This window comes from Bufo gargarizans, chromosome 9, assembly GCF_014858855.1.
Source record: "Bufo gargarizans isolate SCDJY-AF-19 chromosome 9, ASM1485885v1, whole genome shotgun sequence".
In the NCBI taxonomy this organism is placed as follows: Eukaryota; Metazoa; Chordata; class Amphibia; order Anura; family Bufonidae; genus Bufo; species Bufo gargarizans.
The window spans coordinates 64,738,509-64,751,859 of NC_058088.1; positions in this window are offsets into that span (position 1 = coordinate 64,738,509).

Here is a 13,351-nt window from a genome sequence, read left to right on the forward strand (position 1 = left end):
ACTAAACCCATACCTGTCACCCAGCGCCTAAATACTAGGCCTCAAATTTAAATCCCTCTAAATCTCTCGTTACCGTTGTCCTGTTGTAGCTGGGAAAGTTATTTAGTGCCCGTCAAAGCACATTTTTTGTTCTGGGTTGAAGTACAATTCCCAATTTAGCAATTTCATAATTTAGTGGTTCCTGCTATATCAGAGCTATTTGAAATCTATCCCAAAAAGGGTATATAATATTGAAGGTGCACATAGGGTCATTCAGAATAACTTCACACACACCCGCTACTGTGTATTTCCAAGTCTAATTCTGTCACTAAATCCATACCGGTGACCCAGCGCCTAAATACTAGGCCTCAAATTTAATTCCCTCTAAATCTCTCGTTACCCACCGCTGTACTGTTGTTGCTGGGCAAGATATTTAGTGTCCGTCAAAGCACATTTTTTGTTCTGGGTTGAAGTACAATTCCCAATTTAGCAATTTCATAATTTAGTGGTTTCTGCTATATCAGAGCTATTTGAAATCTATCCCTAAAAGGGTATATAATATTGAAGGTGCACATAGGGTCATTCAGAATAACTTCACACACACCCGCTACTGTGTATTTCCAAGTCTAATTCTGTCACTAAATCCATACCGGTGACCCAGCGCCTAAATACTAGGCCTCAAATTTAATTCCCTCTAAATCTCTCGTTACCCACCGGTGTACTGTTGTTGCTGGGCAAGATATTTAGTGTCCGTCAAAGCACATTTTTTGTTCTGGGTTGAAGTACAATTCCCAATTTAGCAATTTCATAATTTAGTGGTTTCTGCTATATCAGAGCTATTTGAAATCTATCCCTAAAAGGGTATATAATATTGAAGGTGCACATAGGGTCATTCAGAATAACTTCACACACACGCTTCTGTGCATTTCCAAGTCTAATTCTGTCACTAAATCCATACCGGTGACCCAGCGCCTAAATACTAGGCCTCAAATTTAAATCCCTCTAAATCTCTCGTTACCCACCACTGTACTGTTGTTGCTGGGCAAGATATTTAGTGTCCGTCAAAGCACATTTTTTGTTCTGGGTTGAAGTACAATTCCCAATTTAGCAATTTCATAATTTAGTGGTTTCTGCTATATCAGAGCTATTTGAAATCTATCCCTAAAAGGGTATATAATATTGAAGGTGCACATAGGGTCATTCAGAATAACTTCACACACACGCTTCTGTGCATTTCCAAGTCTAATTCTGTCACTAAATCCATACCGGTCACCCAGCGCCTAAATACTAGGCCTCAAATTTATATCCCGCTGATTTTGAATACAATACATTGGGCCAAATAATATATTTGTTGTTGTGGTGAACCATAACAATGAGAAAAACATCTAGTAAGGGACGCGGACGTGGACATGGTCGTGGTGGTGTTAGTGGACCCTCTGGTGCTGGGAGAGGACGTGGCCGTTCTGCCACATCCACACGTCCTAGTGTACCAACTACCTCAGGTCCCAGTAGCCGCCAGAATTTACAGCGATATATGGTGGGGCCCAATGCCGTTCTAAGGATGGTAAGGCCTGAGCAGGTACAGGCATTAGTCAATTGGGTGGCCGACAGTGGATCCAGCACGTTCACATTATCTCCCACCCAGTCTTCTGCAGAAAGCGCACAGATGGCGCCTGAAAACCAACCCCATCAGTCTGTCACATCACCCCCATGCATACCAGGGAAACTGTCTCAGCCTCAAGTTATGCAGCAGTCTCTTATGCTGTTTGAAGACTCCGCTGGCAGGGTTTCCCAAGGGCATCCACCTAGCCCTTCCCCAGCGGTGAAAGACATAGAATGCACTGACGCACAACCACTTATGTTTCCTGATGATGAGGACATGGGAATACCACCTCAGCATGTCTCTGATGATGACGAAACACAGGTGCCAACTGCTGCGTCTTTCTGCAGTGTGCAGACTGAACAGGAGGTCAGGGATCAAGACTGGGTGGAAGACGATGCAGGGGACGATGAGGTCCTAGACCCCACATGGAATGAAGGTCGTGCCACTGACTTTCACAGTTCGGAGGAAGAGGCAGTGGTGAGACCGAGCCAACAGCGTAGCAAAAGAGGGAGCAGTGGGCAAAAGCAGAACACCCGCCGCCAAGAGACTCCGCCTGCTACTGACCGCCGCCATCTGGGACCGAGCACCCCAAAGGCAGCTTCAAGGAGTTCCCTGGCATGGCACTTCTTCAAACAATGTGCTGACGACAAGACCCGAGTGGTTTGCACGCTGTGCCATCAGAGCCTGAAGCGAGGCATTAACGTTCTGAACCTGAGCACAACCTGCATGACCAGGCACCTGCATGCAAAGCATGAACTGCAGTGGAGTAAACACCTTAAAACCAAGGAAGTCACTCAGGCTCCCCCTGCTACCTCTTCTGCTGCTGCCGCCTCGGCCTATTCTGCTGCTGCCGCCTCGGCCTCTTCCTCCGCCTCTGGAGGAACGTTGGCACCTGCCGCCCAGCAAACAGGGGATGTACCACCAACACCACCACCACCACCTCCGTCACCAAGCGTCTCAACCATGTCACACGCCAGCGTTCAGCTCTCCATCTCACAAACATTTGATAGAAAGCGTAAATTCCCACCTAGCCACCCTCGATCCCTGGCCCTGAATGCCAGCATTTCTAAACTACTGGCCTATGAAATGCTGTCATTTAGGCTGGTGGACACAGACAGCTTCAAACAGCTCATGTCGCTTGCTGTCCCACAGTATGTTGTTCCCAGCCGGCACTACTTCTCCAAGAGAGCCGTGCCTTCCCTGCACAACCAAGTATCCGATAAAATCAAGTGTGCACTGCGCAACGCCATCTGTAGCAAGGTCCACCTAACCACAGATACGTGGACCAGTAAGCACGGCCAGGGACGCTATATCTCCCTAACTGCACACTGGGTAAATGTAGTGGCAGCTGGGCCCCAGGCGGAGAGCTGTTTGGCGCACGTCCTGCCGCCGCCAAGGATCGCAGGGCAACATTCTTTGCCTCCTGTTGCCACCTCCTCCTTCTCGGCTTCCTCCTCCTCTTCTTCCACCTGCTCATCCAGTCAGCCACACACCTTCACCACCAACTTCAGCACAGCCCGGGGTAAACGTCAGCAGGCCATTCTGAAACTCATATGTTTGGGGGACAGGCCCCACACCGCACAGGAGTTGTGGCGGGGTATTGAACAACAGACCGACGAGTGGTTGCTGCCGGTGAGCCTCAAGCCCGGCCTGGTGGTGTGTGATAATGGGCGAAATCTCGTTGCAGCTCTGGGACTAGCCAATTTGACGCACATCCCTTGCTTGGCGCATGTGCTGAATTTGGTGGTGCAGAAGTTCATTCACAACTACCCCGACATGTCAGAGCTGCTGCATAAAGTGCGGGCCGTCTGTTCGCGCTTCCGGCGTTCACATCCTGCCGCTGCTCGCCTGTCTGCGCTACAGCGTAACTTCGGCCTTCCCGCTCACCGCCTCATATGCGACGTGCCCACCAGGTGGAACTCCACCTTGCACATGCTGGACAGACTGTGCGAGCAGCAGCAGGCCATAGTGGAGTTTCAGCTGCAGCACGCACGGGTCAGTCGCACTACAGAACAGCACCACTTCACCACCAATGACTGGGCCTCCATGCGAGACCTGTGTGCCCTGTTGCGCTGTTTCGAGTACTCCACCAACATGGCCAGTGGCGATGACACCGTTATCAGCGTTACAATACCACTTCTATGTCTCCTTGAGAAAACACTTAGGGCGATGATGGAACAGGAGGTGGCCCAGGAGGAGGAGGAGGAGGATGAGGAAGAGGGGTCATTTTTAGCACTTTCAGGCCAGTCTCTTCGAAGTGACTCAGAGGGAGGTTTTTTGCAACAGCAGAGGCCAGGTACAAATGTGGCCAGCCAGGGCCCACTACTGGAGGACGAGGAGGACGAGGATGAGGAGGAGGTGGAGGAGGATGAGGATGAAGCATGGTCACAGCGGGGTGGCACCCAACGCAGCTCGGGTCCATCACTGGTGCGTGGCTGGGGGGAAAGGCAGGACGATGACGATACGCCTCCCACAGAGGACAGCTTGTCCTTACCCCTGGGCAGCCTGGCACACATGAGCGACTACATGCTGCAGTGCCTGCGCAACGACAGCAGAGTTGCCCACATTTTAACCTGTGCGGACTACTGGGTTGCCACCCTGCTGGATCCACGCTACAAAGACAATGTGCCCACCTTACTTCCTGCACTGGAGCGTGATAGGAAGATGCGCGAGTACAAGCGCACGTTGGTAGACGCGCTACTGAGAGCATTCCCAAATGTCACAGGGGAACAAGTGGAAGCCCAAGGCCAAGGCAGAGGAGGAGCAAGAGGTCGCCAAGGCAGCTGTGTCACGGCCAGCTCCTCTGAGGGCAGGGTTAGCATGGCAGAGATGTGGAAAACTTTTGTCAACACGCCACAGCTAACTGCACCACCACCTGATACGCAACGTGTTAGCAGGAGGCAACATTTCACTAACATGGTGGAACAGTACGTGTGCACACCCCTCCACGTACTGACTGATGGTTCGGCCCCATTCAACTTCTGGGTCTCTAAATTGTCCACGTGGCCAGAGCTAGCCTTTTATGCCTTGGAGGTGCTGGCCTGCCCGGCAGCCAGCGTTTTGTCTGAACGTGTATTCAGCACGGCAGGGGGCGTCATTACAGACAAACGCAGCCGCCTGTCTACAGCCAATGTGGACAAGCTGACGTTCATAAAAATGAACCAGGCATGGATCCCACAGGACCTGTCCGTCCCTTGTCCAGATTAGACATTAACTACCTCCCCATAACCATATATTATTGGACTCCAGGGCACTTCCTCATTCAATCCTATTTTTATTTTCATTTTACCATTATATTGCGATGCTACCCAAAGTTGAATGAACCTCTCCTCTGCCTGTGTGCTAGGCCTAAATATATGCCAATGGACTGTTGCAGTGGTGGCTGACATGAAGCCTGATTCTCTGCTATGACATGCAGACTAATTCTCTGCTGACATGAAGCCAGATTGTCTGTTACGGGACCTCTCTCCTCTGCCTGGGTGCTGGGCCTAAATTTATGACCATGGACTGTTGCAGTGGTGGCTGACGTGAAGCCTGATTCTCTGCTATGACATGCAGACTGATTCTCTGCTGACATGAAGCCAGATCGTCTGTTACGGGACCTCTCTGCTCTGCCTGTGTGCTAGGCCTAAATATATGCCAATGGACTGTTGCAGTGGTGGGTGACGTGAAGCCTCATTCTCTGCTATGACATGCAGACTGATTCTCTGCTGACATGAAGCCAGATTGTCTGTTACGGGACCTCTCTGCTCTGCCTGTGTGCTAGGCCTAAATATATGCCAATGGACTGTTGCAGTGGTGGGTGACGTGAAGCCTCATTCTCTGCTATGACATGCAGACTGATTCTCTGCTGTCATGAAGCCAGATTGTCTGTTACGGGACCTCTCTGCTCTGCCTGTGTGCTAGGCCTAAATATATGCCAATGGACTGTTGCAGTGGTGGGTGACGTGAAGCCTCATTCTCTGCTATGACATGCAGACTGATTCTCTGCTGTCATGAAGCCAGATTGTCTGTTACGGGACCTCTCTGCTCTGCCTGTGTGCTAGGCCTAAATATATGCCAATGGACTGTTGCAGTGGTGGGTGACGTGAAGCCTCATTCTCTGCTATGACATGCAGACTGATTCTCTGCTGACATGAAGCCAGATTGTCTGTTACGGGACCTCTCTGCTCTGCCTGTGTGCTAGGCCTAAATATATGCCAATGGACTGTTGCAGTGGTGGGTGACGTGAAGCCTCATTCTCTGCTATGACATGCAGACTGATTCTCTGCTGTCATGAAGCCAGATTGTCTGTTACGGGACCTCTCTGCTCTGCCTGTGTGCTAGGCCTAAATATATGCCAATGGACTGTTGCAGTGGTGGGTGACGTGAAGCCTCATTCTCTGCTATGACATGCAGACTGATTCTCTGCTGACATGAAGCCAGATTGTCTGTTACGGGACCTCTCTGCTCTGCCTGTGTGCTAGGCCTAAATATATGCCAATGGACTGTTGCAGTGGTGGGTGACGTGAAGCCTCATTCTCTGCTATGACATGCAGACTGATTCTCTGCTGTCATGAAGCCAGATTGTCTGTTACGGGACCTCTCTGCTCTGCCTGTGTGCTAGGCCTAAATATATGCCAATGGACTGTTGCAGTGGTGGGTGACGTGAAGCCTCATTCTCTGCTATGACATGCAGACTGATTCTCTGCTGACATGAAGCCAGATTCTCTGTTACGGGACCTCTCTCCTCTGCCTGTGTGTGTGCTGGGCCTAAATATATGCCAATGGACTGTTGCAGTGGTGGCTGACGTGAAGCCTCATTCTCTGCTATGACATGCAGACTAATTCTCTGCTGACATGAAGACAGATTCTCTGTTACGGGACCTCCCTCCTCTGCCTGGGTGCTGGGCCTAAATATATGCCAATGGACTGTTGCAGTGGTGGCTGACGTGAAGCCTCATTCTCTGCTATGACATGCAGACTGATTCTCTGCTGACATGAAGCCAGATTCTCTGTTACGGGACCTCTCTCCTCTGCCTGTGTGTGTGCTGGGCCTAAATATATGCCAATGGACTGTTGCAGTGGTGGCTGACGTGAAGCCTCATTCTCTGCTATGACATGCAGACTGATTCTCTGCTGACATGAAGCCAGATTCTCTGTTACGGGACCTCTCTCCTCTGCCTGTGTGTGTGCTGGGCCTAAATATATGCCAATGGACTGTTGCAGTGGTGGCTGACGTGAAGCCTCATTCTCTGCTATGACATGCAGACTGATTCTCTGCTGACATGAAGCCAGATTCTCTGTTACGGGACCTCTCTCCTCTGCCTGTGTGTGTGCTGGGCCTAAATATATGCCAATGGACTGTTGCAGTGGTGGCTGACGTGAAGCCTCATTCTCTGCTATGACATGCAGACTAATTCTCTGCTGACATGAAGACAGATTCTCTGTTACGGGACCTCCCTCCTCTGCCTGGGTGCTGGGCCTAAATATATGCCAATGGACTGTTGCAGTGGTGGCTGACGTGAAGCCTCATTCTCTGCTATGACATGCAGACTAATTCTCTGCTGACATGAAGACAGATTCTCTGTTACGGGACCTCTCTCCTCTGCCTGGGTGCCGGGGCCTAAATATCTGAGAATGGACTGTTCCAGTGGTGGGTGACGGGAAGCCAGATTCTCTGCTATGGAACCTCTCTCCAATTGATTTTGGTTAATTTTTATTTATTTAATTTTTATTTTAATTAATTTCCCTATCCACATTTGTTTGCAGGGGATTTACCTACATGTTGCTGCCTTTTGCAGCCCTCTAGCTCTTTCCTGGGCTGTTTTACAGCCTTTTTAGTGCCGAAAAGTTCGGGTCCCCATTGACTTCAATGGGGTTCGGGTTCGGGACGAAGTTCGGATCGGGTTCGGATCCCGAACCCGAACATTTCCGGGATGTTCGGCCGAACTTCTCGAACCCGAACATCCAGGTGTTCGCTCAACTCTATTTGGGAGATGGAGAGCTGAACGCTTCCGTGGGACATTGTGGAGATGCTTGGTGACCCAGATGGTGGTGTTGCTGGCAGATCCTCTGTTTGCAGCGTGGCACTGTCACTCCAGAGGTGGATAAAAAGGCCGAGACTGCAGCAGAAGAAGAAGCAGGAGGAGCCAGAGACCTTTCTTGGTTTTTGAGGTCTCTTCTCCACTGCAGCTCGTGCTTTGCACTTAGATGCCTGGTCATGCAGGTTGTGCTCAGGTTAAGAACGTTTATGCCTCGGTTCAGTCTCTGATTGCACAGCGTGCAAACCACTCGTGTCTTGTCGTCAGCACATTGTCTGAAGAACTGCCACGCCATGGAACTCCTTGGAGCTGGCTTTGGTGTGCTCGGTCCCTTGCTGCGGAGGGCAGTAGCAGGCGTACTGTCTAAGAGACAGCTGCTCCGCTTTTGCACCCTGCTCCCTCTCCTGCTATGCTGGTGGCTCTGTGCGACCATCGCCTCTTCCTCCGAACTACACAGGTCACTCACATGACCTTGATTCCATGTTGGGTCGAGGACCTCATCGTCCTCCACATCATCTTCCACCCAGTCTTCACCCCTGCCCTCCTTGTCAGTCTGCACACTGCAGAAAGCCACAGCAGTTGCCACCTGTGTTTCGTCATCATCTGAGACGTGCTGCGATGGTCCTCCCATGTACTCATCTTGAAACATAAGTGGTTGGGCATCGGTGCACTCAATCTCTTCCACTTCTGGGGCAGGGCTATGTGGATGGCCCTGGGAAACCCTGCTAACAGAGTCATCAAAAACCAGAAGAGACTGCTGCATGACTTGGGGCTCAAACTGCTTGGCCGATTTGTAAGGGGGTGAGGTGAAAGACTGATGGACATCGGCTGCAGGTGCCAACTCTGATATTTCAGCAGGATACTGGGTCGGAGACAATGTGAAGGAACTGGAGACACTGTCAACAACTTAATCTACGATCACCTGTACTTGTTCAGGCCTCACCATTCGTAGAGCCGCATTAGGCCCGACCAAATACCGCTGCAGGTTCTGTCGCATACTCTCACCTGAGGAAGGTATTTCACTTGTGCATGTAGCTTGCACAGATCGACCACGTCCTCTCCCTGCAACAGGAGCTACACCAGCAGCACCACGACCAGGGCCACGTCCCTTATTTGATGCTCTCCTCATATTTATCAAAATTAGGATCTTTAGGTTTTTTTTAATAGCAGAATAGAACCACAGTATCTAAATGGTGTATCTCACACGTACAGATGTAGACTAGATGTAGACTAGATGTAGACAATTTAAGATTTTTGCCCAAAATGGGTGTTTTTATAATAGCAGAATAGAACCACAGTATCTAAAGGGTGTATCTCACAATGACATAGGCAGCAAAGGCTGCAAAATTAAAGGGGTTGTCCAAGTTATTTTTTTGCTCTTTCTATGTTCCTAACTGGGCAAATGTAACAGCTTTCCAATTAACTCACTTTATCTGCAGTGCCTGGTTTCTCAGATTTCACTGAGGGTCACTTGACCTGTGATGTCAGCTTCTCTCCCTGCTCTGATAAAGTTAATTTAAAAGACACTGTGCTGGCCACGCCCCCCTTTCACTGCCGTCTGCTCTCTCCTAGGATTCTTAACCCCTTCAACTGCACAGACTGGCTAGATGCAGGCAGTGAGTTGACAATGCTGGGCACTGGAGATGACTAGAGAGAGCATTGCACAAGAAGGTAGGGGAAAGATCCTGTGTGTATTAGCAGTGTCATTATACAGCTGGGACTTGTAGTTCTACACTTACAAGTTGCTGTTGATTCTCCCAGCACTCAGGGCAGCTCTTGTATCCACTCCCTTAGCAGTGCCATTGTTCAGCTGGGACTTGTAGTCCTACATATTCAACATGCTGCTGATTCTCCCAGCAGGCAGACATGTCACTTAGGACAACACTTGTATTCACTCCCTTAGCAGAGCTGGGGGAGGGGCAGAGATTGTTTTCATTGCATGTAAACAAAGGGCCAGAAAAGAACCAGGGAAATAAGGAAGTATATATATATATTTTTTTTTTTTGCATAAAACATGCTTAGCTTAGTTATATATTGCTGCCCATCAGATATTTTCATAACTCGGACAACCCCTTTAAGTTTTTTGCCCAAAATGGGTGTGTTTTTAATAGCAGAATAGAATCACAGTATCTAAAGTGTGTATCTCACACGTACAGATGTAGACTAGATGTAGACAATTTAAGATTTTTGCCCAAAATGGGTGTTTTTATAATAGCAGAATAGAACCACAGTGTCTAAAGGGTGTATCTCACAATGACATAGGAAGCAAAGGCTGCAAAATTAAAGGGGTTGTCCAAGTTATTTTTTTGCTCTTTCTATGTTCCTAACTGGGCAAATGTAACAGCTTTCCAATTAACTCACTTTATCTGCAGTGCCTGGTTTCTCAGATTTCACTGAGGGTCACTTGACCTGTGATGTCAGCTTCTCTCCCTGCTCTGATAAAGTTAATTTACAAGACACTGTGCTGGCCACGCCCCCCTTTCACTGCCGTCTGCTCTCTCCTAGGATTCTTAACCCCTTCAACTGCACAGACTGGCTAGATGCAGGCAGTGAGTTGACAATGCTGGGCACTGGAGATGACTAGAGAGAGCATTGCACAAGAAGGTAGGGGAAAGATCCTGTGTGTATTAGCAGTGTCATTATACAGCTGGGACTTGTAGTTCTACACTTACAAGTTGCTGTTGATTCTCCCAGCACTCAGGGCAGCTCTTGTATCCACTCCCTTAGCAGTGCCATTGTTCAGCTGGGACTTGTAGTCCTACATATTCAACATGCTGCTGATTCTCCCAGCAGGCAGACATGTCACTTAGGACAACACTTGTATTCACTCCCTTAGCAGAGCTGGGGGAGGGGCAGAGATTGTTTTCATTGCATGTAAACAAAGGGCCAGAAAAGAACCAGGGAAATAAGGAAGTATATATATATATATATTTTTTTTTTGCATAAAACGTGCTTAGCTTAGTTATATATTGCTGCCCATCAGATATTTTCATAACTCGGACAACCCCTTTAAGTTTTTTGCCCAAAATGGGTGTGTTTTTAATAGCAGAATAGAATCACAGTATCTAAAGTGTGTATCTCAAACGTACAGATGCAGACTAGGCCGCAATTAAAGATTTTTGCCCAAAATGGGTGTTTTATTAATAGCAGAATAGAACTACAGTATCTAAAGGGTGTATCTCACGACATATGCACAAAAGGCTGCAAAAATTTTGTTTTTTGCCCAAAATGGGTGTTTTTTTAATAGCAGAATAGAACCACAGTATCTAGGGTGCATCTCACAATGACATATGCACAAAAGGCTGCAAAATTCGTTATTTTTCCCCAAAATGGGTGTTTTTTTTACTAACAGAACATGACAGCAGTATACAACGCTTGAATTTCACACATTCAGATGCAGTAAGGGCTATAAAATTGTGTATTTTGCCCAAAAAGGGTGTTTTTTAAAACCCTGAAAATTATAGCTGTATTTCTAGCTTAAATTGCACACCGACTAATGCGGCAGAGGCACCAGATGAAGGTTATTGCCAAAAATAGGTGTTTTTTCAAAGCCAGAAAATTAATGAAGTATTTTTAAACTTGTTTTTAACAATCACAGATGCAGCAAGGGCTGCAATATTAAGTATTTTGCCCAAAAATTGTGTTTTTACTAACAGAATATGACAGCTGTATACAACGCTTGAATTTCACACTGACTGATGCAGCAAGGGCTGTAAAATTGTGCATTTTGCCCAAAAAGGGTGTTTTTAAAAAACCAGAAAATTATGGCTGTAGTTCTAGCTTAAATTGCACACTGACTAATGCTGCAAAGGCACCAGATGTAGGTTATTGCCCAAAAAAGGGTGTTTTTTTAAAACCAGATTATTATTGTAGTATTTCAAGCTTGGATTTGAATGTCACAAAAGCACAGATGCAGTGCTGGCTCACTGAGCTTGCATAAAATGGTCGCCGCCGCCCACCTAACAGATGGATAAAAGTTATTTTCCTCTGTCACTGGGCTCAGGGCAGGGTAAAAAGATTGTGCACTGCACCCACACAACTAAATCTATGTAGATCGCTGAGTTCAATTGGAGTTCTGATAACAGATTATGTCCTATTCTCTCACTTACAGCAGCAGCATCCTCTCCCTACACTAAGCACAGCAGAGTGACGTGCAGCGCTATGTGACTCCAGCTTATATAGAGGCTGGGTCACATGCTGCACTGGCCAATCACAGCCATGCCATTACATATTTAGGCACGGCTGTGATGGCTTCTAAAGGCACACAGTTAAACGCTTGTTGATTGGCTGCTCTGCAGCCTTTCAAAAAGCGCTAAGAAATCGCCAAACACCAAACCCGAACTTTTACATACAAGGGCGCGTCACAATATTTATTTAATTTTATTTATTGCTGTACAATTTGTATCATGTATTGTTATATATGTGATTTATTACATTTTATGCACTCTAGCACTTTATTCTTATGACAATTGAATTAATAGTTTTAGGGGAGGAGTTTATAGCTCAGCCCCTTTCGATAGGATTTATTTATCTTTATGCACAGATTTCTAATTTTTTAACATGGCATTCACCCTCTCTATTTTAGAAAAAATCTTATGCAGTGTGCTGTCTTTATAGATTTTAGAGATTAATGCCTTCCTTGTCCGTATATGAAGTTATAGGTGGTTCAAGGACCTGTAGATGCAATCACATGTCGGCTCATGTGATCGCACAACATTATTTCGCTATATTAGGGCCGGAAGAGAAACGCTGGCACAGGCTGCTCTTGCGGCAATTAGGACTATACCTAGAAGGAGTTATTGGGTCATGTGTCTGTGCAAGTGTTCCCCTATTGGTGTATGGTTTGGGGACGCCCGCTCTGCAAATGTTTGCTAATGAACTGGGGTATAAATAGGTGGGGTGGACGGCAGTTGGGTATGCCCGTTTAAAGAATCGCATAGCGCGAAACGTACGTCGGGCTTCCGGTTTTCTCCCCTCAAGAGGTCAGTACCCCACTATCATGTTATTGCCTTTGGCAACTAGTATGTTTGTTCATGTATTTAGTGGGGTTGGTTTAGGATGAACACTTATTTTTCAACTGCAACTTACCGTAAGTATTCCCCCTTTTGGGTTGAAGATGGCTATATCAATTGGATCTTCCACCTTGGCCCTTTGCATTGCATTCCATAGGTTCCCAGTTGTGATATACAATTTGCTTTTATTCAGGGGGGTACACAACTTTGTTGTTGCACCCACTCTTTATAATTGTTTGCAATTGATTGATCTCTGCTGGGTGTCCTGGTCATGCAATGTTAGGGTTATAAGCTATTGATGAGCTTTTTTTTTTTTTTACAAATCTTTATGGCATAGATGTAATGTTGTTGGTATTTTCGAGTTATAACACCCTAACCACTGTATCCTCTTGCTGTTGGGGACTTGTTCCACATCTCAACATCTCCTGCAAATTATTATATTTACAATTATGTATCTATGACTTCAATAAAGATGTAATGTTGGTACTTACCGTAAATGTGTGGTAGTAATAAATTTTTGGGTTTGCAGTTCTCCTCTGTGGTCAAGTGTGGGTAATTCACTAAGACACATCTACTTCTCAAGATGATATTCATATAGGATTACAAAAATATGGATGCGTTCTTCCAGAAACACCACCACACTTAGGGCTCGTTCATACGAACGCGTGAAGCCGATGCTGTGTACCGCAAACTGCGGTCCGCAAAGCACGGGCACCGTCTGTTGGGCAGGAGCA